We start from the raw sequence: 14309 nt of genomic DNA on the forward strand, positions 1-14309 counted from the left end.
AGTTTCTATCACGACTCACGTGCTGCTTACATCTGGAATCCGCAGATCGAGTGGCGTGGGTCTTGAATATTCGGCTTTGGCCTAGATAGGGGCGACTCTTTCTGGTAGCCACAGTGCTGTAGGCAATGGAAACGCCAAGAACAGACCGTGCCCTTCAGAAATAGCGCCAGAGGCAAAAAAAAACCTGAAAAGGGGAAAAAACATCCAAACAGATAGATTCCTGAAACAGGAACAAAATAACAGGAATCAACAGAGGCAAAATACAGGAAATACACTGAATCGACGAGAACCAGCACAGAAAGGCAAAGAAAAAGGAGCGAAGACACCATCCAAACAGAAAGTGTTGTAGCTCAAGGAGAGAAAGAATCACAGTCCTTAAATACCAACAAACAGGAAGCGGCCGACAGGAAGTACAAAGACACCATCTTAGATAGGGAAAAGATACATAGAATAGAATGAACTAGGAACCATAGAGAGCAGGGAACAAGGAATGTTGGGAAAAGAAGGGAGATATGGAAAGGGAGAAAAAACATAAAGGAAGGCACAACCAGATAGCCAGGGAAAAGCAGAGAAGAAAAGAAAAGAAAAGACCAGGTGAGTGGGGGGGTTCAGACCTGCCTGTACGAGTGGTGCAGAAAAGGAAAACGAGGCCCCATGCCAATTCTTGGGCCTCGGAGAATGCAGAGTAGACTGGGGGCGCGGCGTGTCTTGGGGCCGCGTTCCGCGTCCTGAGCCGAATGTTCGGCTCGAGACGCATGCAGCAGCACGACAGTTTCAGCATTTGTTGTCAGCAAGGTCCTTCGCTTACCAGGGTGTTAAAGTCTTTTTCTCTCACGTTCCTACTTAAGGTGACTGTTTGCATGGTTTTTCAGAAATTCTTTGAAGTAGTTTAGAAAGTGTTAATTTCAAATGTGGAGGTGGCAACGCGAGTGACAGATTCAAACACCAGGTTGTCAATGGAGATGAATTAGAAGGACCTGCAGTTTTGTTTTTCTCTTTTGGGTTGAACTTGGTGTGTATTAGTTGGGCGCTGAGAAGGGTTGTGGGTGTGGCCACGTGCTCAGTCCGGTCCAGTTGTATGGCAAGCTTAATTGGATTGTTGGTGATGTTGGGAAAGAAAAGTTGAAGTCTTGGAATTTGAAATGTTTTGGTTGAATGACATTCAGCCAACACATTCCAAATTTTGAGGGTGATGATGAATTTGAGAAGGATATTTCTTGGTTTCTTCATGCTTAAGTTGTCAGAGGGATTGAAGTCACGGAGAAGCGTGTTTTGGCCATGCCAGACGGTTGAGTTGGGGAGGAAGTCCACAAGTCTGTCTATGACGTTCTTGTTCTGCCCAGGAAGACTATCGATGAGCACAATCTAGTGTTTTTCTATTTTGATACATCTGGTATTTTTGTGTGAAGATTGTGCTGCTAGTGAGGAGGTTCACTCACTCAAATAATGCTCTGGGGAATTTCACAGCCTTAAATATCCTGAGGTGCAATCTACGGTAACATAGCACAACCCAAAATACCCTGACCTAACACAACATAAAAACATGGTTTCACAGAGGGGAAATGTATAATCTTGCGCAGTATTTCTGGATTTTTTAAAGTTTTTTAAAAATAAAATGTTAGATACATGGTGGCAGTGTTGATTCAGTCAAGTTAAAGTAGTTATGATGTCTTGTTTATTGTGTACCTCAATTACTCTTTTTGACTCACTTAAGTGTAGGAAAGTACCATCTTGCCTGGCATGTAACCCCCATATTTCACTGTATATATGTTGTTTTAGTCTATGTGTCACTGGGACCCTGCCAGGCAGGGCCCCAGTGCTCATAGGTATGTGCCCTGTATGTGTTCCCTGTGTGATGCCTAACTGTCTCACTGAGGCTCTGCTAACCAGACCCTCAGTGGTTATGCTCTCTCTGCTTTCTAAATTTGTCACTAACAGGCTAGTGACTAAATTTACTAATTCTCATTGGCATACTGGGTAGGAAAGTACCATCTTGCCTGGCATGTTACCCCCATTTTTCACTGTATATATGTTGTTTTAGTTGTATGTGTCACTGGGACCCTGTTCACCAGGGCCCCAGTGCTCATAGGTGTGCCTGAATGTGTTACCTGTGTAGTGACTAACTGTCTCACTGAGGCTCTGCTAATCAGAACCTCAGTGGTTATGCTCTCTCATTTCTTTCTAAATTGTCACTAACAGGCTAGTGACCAATTTTACCAATTCACATTGGCTTACTGGAACACCCTTATAATTCCCTAGTATATGGTACTGAGGTACCCAGGGTATTGGGGTTCCAGGAGATCCCTATGGGCTGCAGCATTTCTTTTGCCACCCATAGGGAGCTCTGACAATTCTTACACAGGCCTGCCACTGCAGCCTGAGTGAAATAACGTCCACGTTATTTCACAGCCATTTTACACTGCACTTAAGTAACTTATAAGTCACCTATATGTCTAACCTTTACCTGGTAAAGGTTAGGTGCAAAGTTACTTAGTGTGTGGGCACCCTGGCACTAGCCAAGGTGCCCCCACATTGTTCAGAGCCAATTCACTGAACTTTGTGAGTGCGGGGACACCTTTACACACATGCACTACATATAGGTCAATACCTGTATGTAGCTTCACAATGGTAACTCCGAATATGGCCATGTAACATGTCTAAGATCATGGAATTGCCCCCTCTATGCCATCCTGGCATTGTTGGCACAATTCGATGATCCCAGTGGTCTGTAGCACAGACCCTGGTACTGCCAAACTGCCTTTTCTGGGGTTTCACTGCAGCTGCTGCTGCTGCCAACCCCTCAGACAGGCTTCTGCCCCCCTGGGGTCAAGCCAGGCTTGTCCCAGGATGGCAGAACAAAGGACTTCCTCTGAGAGAGGGTGTTACACCCTCTCCCTTTGGAAAATGGTGTGAAGGCAGGGGAGGAGTAGCCTCCCCCAGCCTCTGGAAATGCTTTCTTGGGCACAGATGTGCCCAATTCTGCATAAGCCAGTCTACACCGGTTCAGGGACCCCTTAGCCTCTGCTCTGGCGCGAAACTGGACAAAGGAAAGGGGAGTGACCACTCCCCTGACCTGCACCTCCCCTGGGAGGTGTCCAGAGCTCCTCCAGTGTGCTCCAGACCTCTGCCATCTTGGAAACAGAGGTGCTGCTGGCACACTGGACTGCTCTGAGTGGCCAGTGCCACCAGGTGATGTCAGAGACTCCTTCTGATAGGCTCCTTCAGGTGTTAGTAGCCTATCCTCTCTCCTAGGTAGCCAAACCCTCTTTTCTGGCTATTTAGGGTCTCTGTCTCTGGGGAAACTTTAGATAACGAATGCAAGAGCTCATCCGAGTTCCTCTGCATCTCTCTCTTCACCTTCTGATAAGGAATCGACTGCTGACCGCGCTGGAAGCCTGCAAACCTGCAACAAAGTAGCTAAGACGACTACTGCAACTCTGTAACGCTGATCCTGCCGCCTTCTCGACTGTTTTCCTGTCTGTGCATGCTGTGGGGGTAGTCTGCCTCCTCTCTGCACCAGAAGCTCCGAAGAAATCTCCCGTGGGTCGACGGAATATTCCCCCTGCTACCGCAGGCACCAAAAAGCTGAAATACGGGTCCCTTTGGGTCTCCTCTCAGCACGATGAGCGAGGTCCCTTGAATCCAGCAACTCTGTCCAAGTGACTCCCACAGTCCAGTGACTCTTCAGTCCAAGTTTGGTCGAGCTAAGTCCTTGTCTCCCCACGCCAGACTGCATTGTTGGAAACGGCGTCTTTTGCAACTACTCCGGCGCCTGTGCACTTCCAGCGGAAATCCTTTGTGCACAGCCAAGCCTGGGTCCACAGCACTCTAACCTGCATTGCACGACTTTCTAAGTTGGTCTCCGGCGACGTGGGACTCCTTTGTGTAACTTCGGGTGAGCACCATTTCACGCATCCTCGTAGTGCCTGTTTCTGGCACTTCTCTGGGTGCTACTGGCTTCAGAGAGGGCTTCTTGTCTTGCTCGATCTCCCCTCTCTCTCCTGGTCCAATTTGTGACCTCCTGGTCCCTCCTGGGCCTCAGCAGCGTCCAAAAACGCTAACCGCACGATTTACAGCTAGCAAAGCTTGTTGGCGTTCTTTCGGCGGGAAAACACTTCTGCACGACTCCCCAAGGCGAGAGGAATCCGTCCACCAAAGTGGAAGTCTCTAGTCCTTTTTGTTCCTGCAGAAACCTCAGCTTCTTCTGTCCAGTAGAAGCTTCTTTGCACCTACAGCTGGCATTTCCTGGGCATATGCCCATCTCCGACTTACTTGTGACTTTTGGACTTGGTCCCCTTGTTCCACAGGTACCCTAGATTGGAAATACACAGTTGTTGCATTGTTGGTTTGTGTCTTTCCTGCATTATTCCTCTATCACGACTTCTTGTCTTTTGGGGAACTTTAGTGCATTTTGCACTCACTTTTCAGGGTCTTGGGGAGGGCTAATTTTCTAACTCTCACTATTTTCTAATAGTCCCAGCGACCCTCTACAAGGTCACATAGGTTTGGGGTCCATTCGTGGTTCGCATTCCACTTTTGGAGTATATGGTTTGTGTTGCCCCTATCCCTATGTGTCCCCATTGCATCCTATTGTAACTATACATTGTTTGCACTGTTTTCTAAGACTATACTGCATATTTTTGGTATTGTGTACATATAACTTGTGTATATTTGCTATCCTCACTCTGAGGGTACACTCTAAAATACTTTGGCATATTGTCATAAAAATAAAGTACCTTTATTTTTAGTATAACTGTGTATTGTGTTTTCTTATGATATTGTGCAAGTGACACTGGTGGTACTGTAGTAGCTTCACACGTCTCCTAGTTCAGCCTAAGCTGCTCTGCTAAGCTACCATTATCTATCAGCCTAAGCTGCTAGACACCCTATACACTAATAAGGGATAACTGGGCCTGGTGCAAGGTGCAAGTACCCCTTGGTACTCACTACAAGCCAGTCCATCCTCCTACATTGGTTGTGCACCGGTGGGATAAGTGCTTTGAGACTACTTACCACTCTTGTCATTGTACTTTTCATAAGAGAAAAATATACAAAACAAGTTCAGTGTGTGTACACATAGCTAAAAAGTTTTGCATTTCCTCTTTTCACTCTTTTCTAAAGTGCTGAAAAGTACTTCTAAACTTTCAAAAAGTTCTTAAAAGTTTAAAAAGTTTTTTTCTGTCTTTCTAAAAAGTTCTGAAAAACTTTTTTCTCTTTTTCTATCACTTTAACTCTCTCTAAAAATGTCTGGCACAGGCCAAAATGTTGATCTGTCCAAACTTGCATATGACCACCTTAGCTGGAAAGGAGCAAGGAGTCTCTGTGTAGAGAGAGGTTTGAGTGTAGGGAAGAATCCTTCCTTAGAACTGTTAATTAACATGCTTAGAGAACAGGATAAGGCCATAAGTGCCCCATCTGTTGAAAAAGTAGCTAATGGTTCTCAATCTTATCCAGGGACTACCCCAGGAAAAGATGCAGGGAAGAAACTCCCTAGCCTGCCCATTACTAGACAGTCTAGCATAGTTGGTCAAATAGTGTTGTCTCACATCATAGCAAAAGCATGTATTCTCAACATACTGGTAGTGATGTTTCTGTTAGCCAAGCTGTTAGGATGGCTTCTGTAAGGGACAGGTCTCCTTCTGTGCATTCCCATCATACCTCTGTATCTAGGAATGTCCCTCCCACCAACCCTGATGAAAGAATGTTAGAGAGGGAACTCAATAAGTTGAGGGTGGAACAAACCAGACTGAAGCTTAAAAAGCATCAGCTGGATTTGGATAGACAGTCTTTTGAATTAGAGAGGGAAAAACAGAAATTGGGTTTTGAAACCCATGGTGGCAGCAGCAGTATTCCCCATAGTCATCCTGTAAAAGAGCATGATTCCAGGAATCTGCACAAGATAGTTCCCCCTTATAAGGAGGGGGATGACATTAACAAGTGGTTTGCTGCACTTCAGAGGGCCTGTGTTGTACAGGATGTCCCTCAAAGGCAGTGGGCTGCTATCCTATGGCTATCATTTAGTGGAAAAGGTAGGGATAGGCTCCTTACTGTGAAAGAAAGTGATGCCAATAATTTCCAAGTTCTTAAGAATGCACTCCTGGATGGTTATGGCTTAACCACTGAACAATACAGGATAAAGTTCAGAGAAACCAAAAAGGAGTCTTCACAAGACTGGGTTGATTTCATTGACCATTCAGTGAAGGCCTTGGAGGGGTGGTTACATGGCAGTAAAGTGACTGACTTTGAAAGCCTGTGTAACTTGATCCTGAGAGAGCATATTCTTAATAATTGTGTGTCTGATTTGTTGCACCAGTACTTGGTGGACTCTGATCTGACCTCTCCCCAAGAATTGGGAAAGAAGGCAGACAAATGGGTCAGAACAAGGGTGAACAGAAAAGTTCATACATTGGGTGACAAAGATGGCAACAAAAAGAAGGATGGTAAGTCTTCTGACAAGGGTGGGGACACATCTAAAAATGAGTCTTCATCAGGCCCACAAAAACACTCTGGTGGGGGTGGTGGGCCCAAATCCTCTTTTAATCAGAACAAGGAAAAGAAACCATGGTGCTATTTTTGTAAAATAAAAGGCCATTGGGCAACAGATTCCAGTTGTCCCAAGAAAAGCACCAACCCTCCTACCACTACAACCCCTACTGCTACACCTAGTGTCCCTACTAATAGCAGTGGTGGTGGGAGCAAGCCTTCTAATAGCCAATCCAAGGGAGTAGCTGGGCTCACTTTTGGTAATTTAGTTGGGGTTGGCCTTGTTAGGGAGGCCACAGAGGCTGTGTTAGTCTCTGAGGGGGCTATTGATTTAGCCACCTTAGCTGCTTGTCCCCTTAATATGGATAAGTACATGCAGCTACCCCTAATAAATGGTGTTGAGGTTCAGGCCTACAGGGACACTGGTGCCAGTGTGACTATGGTCATAGAGAAACTGGTCCACCCTGAACAACATCTACTTGGTCACCAGTACCAAGTAACCGATGCTCACAACAACACACTTAGCCACCCCATGGCTGTTGTTAATCTCAACTGGGGGGGGGGGGGTTACTGGTCCAAAGAAAGTTGTGGTAGCCACAGATTTACCTGTAGACTGTCTACTAGGAAATGATTTGGAAACATCAGCTTGGTCAGATGTGGAGTTGGAGGCCCATGCAGCAATGCTGGGCATCCCAGGGCATATTTTTGCTTTAACCAGGGCTCAGGCCAAAAAGCAAAAAGGACAGGGAAGCTTGGATCCTGGAACAATGGACCAAGTGCTCCCTAAAGCTAGGGCTAGTAGAAGCAAACCACTTCCTACTATCCCTCCCTCTACAGTGGATTCAACTTCAGAGGAAGAAGAATTCCCTCCCTGTGCAGAACCTACACCAGAGGAGCTGGAAGCAGATACTGCTGAGCTTTTGGGTGAAGGGGGGCCTGCCAGAGAGGAGCTGAGTGTGGCACAGCAAACCTGTCCCACATTAGAGGGTCTAAGACAGCAAGCTGTCAAACAGGCTAATGGGGATGTCAGTGACTCTCACAGAGTTTACTGGGAGGACAACCTCTTGTACACTGAGCATAGGGATCCTAAACCTGGAGCTGCCAGGAGATTAGTGATTCCTCAGGAGTACAGAAAGTTCCTCCTAACTCTGGCACACGACATTCCCCTAGCTGGGCATCTAGGACAAATATAAACTTGGGACAGGCTTGTTCCCTTGTTTCATTGGCCTAGGATGTCTGAGGACACAAAAGATTTTTGTAAGTCCTGTGAAACCTGTCAAGCCAGTGGCAAGACAGGTGGCACTCCAAAGGCACCCCTTATCCCACTGCCTGTGGTTGGGGTTCCCTTTGAAAGGGTAGGGGTTGACATAGTTGGCCCCCTTGACCCTCCTACTGCTTCAGGCAATAGATTCATCTTGGTGGTAGTGGACCATGCCACAAGATATCCTGAAGCTATTCCTTTAAGGACCACTACAGCTCCTGCAGTGGCAAAGGCCCTCTTGGGAATATTTTCCAGGGTGGGCTTCCCAAAGGAAGTAGTATCAGACAGGGGAAGCAATTTCATGTCTGCATACTTAAAGGCCATGTGGAAGGAGTGTGGTGTAACTTATAAGTTCACAACACCCTATCATCCACAAACAAATGGACTGGTGGAGAGATTTAACAAAACTCTCAAAGGCATGATTATGGGTCTCCCTGAAAAACTCCGCAGGAGATGGGATATCCTTCTACCATGCCTCCTTTTTGCCTACAGGGAGGTACCTCAGAAAGGAGTGGGCTTCAGCCCCTTTGAACTTCTTTTTGGACACCCTGTTAGGGGTCCACTCACACTTGTAAAGGAGGGTTGGGAACAACCTTTAAAAGCTCCTAAGCAGGATATTGTGGACTATGTACTTGGCCTCAGATCAAGGATGGCTGAGTACATGAAAAAGGCCAGTAAAAACCTTCAGGCCAGCCAAGAGCTCCAGAAGCAATGGCATCATCAGAAGGCTGTTTTGGTTCAGTACCAACCAGGGCAGAAAGTGTGGGTTTTGGAGCCTGTGGCCCCAAGAGCACTCCAAGATAGATGGAGTGGTCCCCACACAATTGTGGAGAAAAAGGGTGAAGTCACCTATTTGGTTGACTTAGGCACTGCAAGGAGTCCCCTTACGGTGCTCCATGTAAACCGCCTGAAACCCTACTATGACAGGGCTGATCTCACCCTGCTCATGGCAACTGATGAGGGACAGGAAGAAGACAGTGATCCTCTACCTGATCTCTTCTCTTCCACAGAACAAGATGCTCTTGTGGAAGGTGTAGTTTTGGCTGATTGTCTTACTGCTGAGCAGAAAGATAATTGCATAAACCTCCTAGATCAATTCTCTGAACTCTTCTCTACTGTGCCAGGTACCACTTCTTGGTGTGAGCACACTATAGATACTGGAGACAGCTTGCGTGTCAAAAGTAAGATCTATAGGCAGCCTGACCATGTCAGGGACTGCATAAAGCAAGAGGTCCAGAAAATGTTGGAACTAGGAGTAGTTGAGCACTCTGAAAGTTCATGGGCTTCTCGTGTGGTACTTGTACCAAAACCCCATTCCAAAGATAGAAAGAAGGAAATGCGGTTTTGTGTAGACTATAGAGGTCTCAACTTGGTAACCAAAACAGATGCTCACCCTATACCCAGGGCAGATGAGCTCATAGATACACTGGCATCTGCCAAGTATCTAAGCACTTTTGACTTGACTGCAGGGTATTGGCAGATCAAATTGTCAGAAGATGCTAAACCTAAGACTGCATTTTCGACCATTGGAAGGACATTACCAGTTTACTGTAATGCCTTTTGGTTTGAAAAATGCACCTGCCACTTTTCAGAGGTTGGTGAATACAGTCCTGCAAGGGCTGGAAGCCTTCAGTGCAGCATATTTGGACGATATAGCTGTCTTTAGCTCCAGCTGGGATGATCACCTGGTCCACCTATGGAAAGTTTTGGAGGACCTGCAAAAGGCAGACCTCACTATCAAGGCTTCAAAGTGCCAGATAGGGCAGGGTAAGGTGGTTTATCTGGGACACCTTGTTGGTGGGGAACAGATTGCACCACTTCAGGGGAAAATCCAAACAATTATTGATTGGGTTCCCCCTACTACACAGACTCAGGTGAGAGCCTTCCTAGGCCTCACTGGATATTACAGGAGGTTCATTAAGAACTATGGCTCCATTGCAGCCCCTCTTAATGACCTCACTTCCAAGAAGATGCCTAAAAAGGTATTATGGACAGCAAACTGTCAGAAAGCTTTTGAGGAGCTGAAGCAGGCCATGTGCTCTGCACCTGTCCTGAAAAGCCCCTGTTACTCTAAAAAATTCTATGTCCAAACTGATGCATCTGAATTAGGAGTAGGGGCAGTCCTATCACAACTTAATTCTGAGGGCCAGGATCAACCTGTTGCTTTTATTAGTAGGAGGTTGACCCCTAGAGAAAAGCGTTGGTCTGCCATAGAGAGGGAGGCCTTTGCTGTGGTCTGGGCTCTGAAGAAGTTGAGGCCATACCTGTTTGGCACTCACTTCATTGTTCAGACAGACCACAAACCTCTACTTTGGCTAAAACAAATGAAAGGTGAAAATCCTAAATTGTTGAGGTGGTCCATATCCCTACAGGGAATGGACTATACAGTGGAACATAGACCTGGGAGTAGCCACTCCAATGCAGATGGACTCTCCAGATATTTCCACTTAGACAATGAAGACTCATCAGGTCATGGCTAGTCTTATTGTCCTTCGTTTGGGGGTGGGGGGGTTGTGTAGGAAAGTACCATCTTGCCTGGCATGTTACCCCCATTTTTCACTGTATATATGTTGTTTTAGTTGTATGTGTCACTGGGACCCTGTTCACCAGGGCCCCAGTGCTCATAAGTGTGCCTGAATGTGTTACCTGTGTAGTGACTAACTGTCTCACTGAGGCTCTGCTAATCAGAACCTCAGTGGTTATGCTCTCTCATTTCTTTCTAAATTGTCACTAACAGGCTAGTGACCAATTTTACCAATTCACATTGGCATACTGGAACACCCTTATAATTCCCTAGTATATGGTACTGAGGTACCCAGGGTATTGGGGTTCCAGGAGATCCCTATGGGCTGCAGCATTTCTTTTGCCACCCATAGGGAGCTCTGACAATTCTTACACAGGCCTGCCACTGCAGCCTGAGTGAAATAACGTCCACGTTATTTCACAGCCATTTTACACTGCACTTAAGTAACTTATAAGTCACCTATATGTCTAACCTTTACCTGGTAAAGGTTAGGTGCAAAGTTACTTAGTGTGAGGGCACCCTGGCACTAGCCAAGGTGCCCCCACATTGTTCAGAGCCAATTCACTGAACTTTGTGAGTGCGGGGACACCATTACACGCGTGCACTACATATAGGTCAATACCTATATGTAGCTTCATAATGGTAACTCCGAATATGGCCATGTAACATGTCTAAGATCATGGAATTGCCCCCTCTATGCCATCCTGGCATTGTTGGCACAATTCGATGATCCCAGTGGTCTGTAGCACAGACCCTGGTACTGCCAAACTGCCTTTTCTGGGGTTTCACTGCAGCTGCTGCCAACCCATCAGACAGGCTTCTGCCCCCCTGGGGTCAAGCCAGGCTTGTCCCAGGATGGCAGAACAAAGGACTTCCTCTGAGAGAGGGTGTTACACCCTCTCCCTTTGGAAAATGGTGTGATGTGCCCAATTCTGCATAAGCCAGTCTACACCGGTTCAGGGACCCCTTGCTCTGGTGCGAAACTGGACAAAGGAAAGGGGAGTGACCACTCCCCTGACCTGCACCTCCCCTGGGAGGTGTCCAGAGCTCCTCCAGTGTGCTCCAGACCTCTGCCATCTTGGAAACAGAGGTGCTGCTGGCACACTGGACTGCTCTGAGTGGCCAGTGCCACCAGGTGACGTCAGAGACTCCTTCTGATAGACTCCTTCAGGTGTTAGTAGCCTATCCTCTCTCCTAGGTAGCCAAACCCTCTTTTCTGGCTATTTAGGGTCTCTGTCTCTGGGGAAACTTTAGATAACGAATGCAAGAGCTCATCCGAGTTCCTCTGCATCTCTCTCTTCACCTTCTGATAAGGAATCGACTGCTGACCGCGCTGGAAGCCTGCAAACCTGCAACAAAGTAGCTAAGACGACTACTGCAACTCTGTAACGCTGATCCTGCCGCCTTCTCGACTGTTTTCCTGTCTGTGCATGCTGTGGGGGTAGTCTGCCTCCTCTCTGCACCAGAAGCTCCGAAGAAATCTCCCGTGGGTCGACGGAATCTTCCCCCTGCTACCGCAGGCACCAAAAAGCTGCATTACCGGTCCCTTGGGTCTCCTCTCAGCACGACGAGCGAGGTCCCTTGAATCCAGCAACTCTGTCCAAGTGACTCCCACAGTCCAGTGACTCTTCAGTCCAAGTTTGGTGGAGGTAAGTCCTTGCCTCCCCACGGCAGACTGCATTGTTGGAAACAGCGTCTTTTGCAACTACTCCGGCGCCTGTGCACTTCCGGCGGAAATCCTTTGTGCACAGCCAAGCCTGGGTCCACGGCACTCTAACCTGCATTGCACGACTTTCTAAGTTGGTCTCTGGCGACGTGGGACTCCTTTGTGTAACTTTGGGTGAGCACCGTTTCACGCATCCTCTTAGTGCTTGTTTCTGGCACTTCTCCGGGAGCTACCGGCTTCAGAGAGGGCTCCTTGTTTTGCTCGACGTCCCCTCTCTCTCCTGGTCCAATTTGTGACCTCCTGGTCCCTCCTGGGCCTCAGCAGCGTCCAAAAACACTAACCGCACGATTTGCAGCTAGCAAGGCTTGCTGGCATTTTTTCGGCGAGAAAACACATCTGCACGACTCCCCAAGGCGAGCGGAATCCGTCCACCAAAGGGGAAGTCTCTAGCCCTTTTTGTTCCTGCAGAAACCTCAGCTTCTTATGTCCAGTAGAAGCTTCTTTGCACCTACAGCTGGCATTTCCTGGGCATATGCCCATTTCCGACTTACTTGTGACTTTTGGACTTGGTCCCCTTGTTCAACAGGTACCCTAGATTGGAAATACACAGTTGTTTCATTGTTGGTTTGTGTCTTTCCTGCATTATTCCTCTATCACAACTTCTTTGTCTTTTGGGGAACTTTAGTGCACTTTGCACTCACTTTTCAGGGTCTTGGGGAGGGCTAATTTTCTAACTCTCACTATTTTCTAATAGTCCCAGCGACCCTCTACAAGGTCACATAGGTTTGGGGTCCATTCGTGGTTCGCATTCCACTTTTGGAGTAAATGGTTTGTGTTGCCCCTATCCCTATGTGTTCCCATTGCATCCTATTGTAACTATACATTGTTTGCACTGTTTTCTAAGACTATACTGCATATTTTTGGTATTGTGTACATATAACTTGTTTATATTTGCTATCCTCACTCTGAGGGTACACTCTAAAATACTTTGGCATATTGTCATAAAAATAAAGTACCTTTATTTTTAGTATAACTGTGTATTGTGTTTTCTTATGATATTGTGCAAGTGACACTTGTGGTACTGTAGTAGCTTCACACGTCTCCTAGTTCAGCCTAAGCTGCTCTGCTAAGCTACCATTATCTATCAGCCTAAGCTGCTAGACACCCTATACACTAATAAGGGATAACTGGGCCTGGTGCAAGGTGCAAGTACCCCTTGGTACTCACTACAAGCCAGTCCAGCCTCCTACATACTGGTACACCCATATAATTCCCTAGTATATTGTACTGAGGTATCCAGGGTATTGGGGTTCCAGGAGATCCCTATGGGCTCCAGCATTTCTTTTGCCACCCATAGGGAGCTCTGACAATTCTTACACAGGCCTGCCACTGCAACCTGAGTGAAAGTAACTTATAAGTCACCTGTATTTCTAACCTTTACCTGGTAAAGGTTGGGTGCTAAGTTACTTAGTCTGTGGGCACCCTGGCACTAGCCAAGGTGCCCCCACATCGCTCAGGGCAAATTCCCCGGACTTTGTGAGTGCGGGGACACCATTACTACCTATGCACAGCGTCACAATGGTAACTCCGAACATGGCCATGTAACATGTCCAAGATCATGGAATTGTCACCCCAATGCCATTCTGGCATTGGGGTACAATTCCATGATCCCACTGGTCTCTAGCACAGAACTCGGGTACTGCCAAACTGCCTTTCCGGGGTCTACAGTGCAGCTGCTGCTGCTGCCAACCCCTCAGACAGGCATCTGCCCTCCTGGGGTCCAGGCAGCCCTGGCCCAGGAAGGCAGAACATAGGACTTCCTCTGAGACAGGGTGTAACACCCTCTCCCTTTGGAAATAGATGTGACGGCTGGGAAGGAGTAGCCTCCCCCAGCCTCTGGAAATGCTTTGATTGGCACAGATGGTGTCCATCTCTGCATAAGCCAGTCTGCACCGGTTCAGGGATCCCCCTGCCCTGCTCTAGCGCGAAACTGGACACCATCTTGTAGTGGGTACCAGAGGTACTTACACCTTGTGCCAGGTCCAGTTATCCCTTATTAGTGTAGAAGAGGTGTTTCTAACAGCTTAGGCTGATAGAAGGTAGCTATGGCAAAGCAGCTTAGGCTGAACTAGGAGACATGTAAAGCTCCTACTACTCCACTGGTGTCATATGCACAATATCATAAGAAAACACAAACACAGAAGTACAAAAAATAAAGGTACTTTATTTTTATGACACTATGCCAAAAGTATCTCAGTGAGTACCCTCAGTATGAGGGAATTTGCCCTGAACGATGTGGGGGCACCTTGGCTAGTGCCAGGGTGCCCACACACTAAGCAACTTTGCACCCAACCTTCACTAGGTGAAGGTTAGAC

The sequence above is a fragment of the Pleurodeles waltl genome, chromosome 1_1 (genome assembly GCF_031143425.1).
Source record: "Pleurodeles waltl isolate 20211129_DDA chromosome 1_1, aPleWal1.hap1.20221129, whole genome shotgun sequence".
In the NCBI taxonomy this organism is placed as follows: domain Eukaryota; kingdom Metazoa; phylum Chordata; class Amphibia; order Caudata; family Salamandridae; genus Pleurodeles; species Pleurodeles waltl.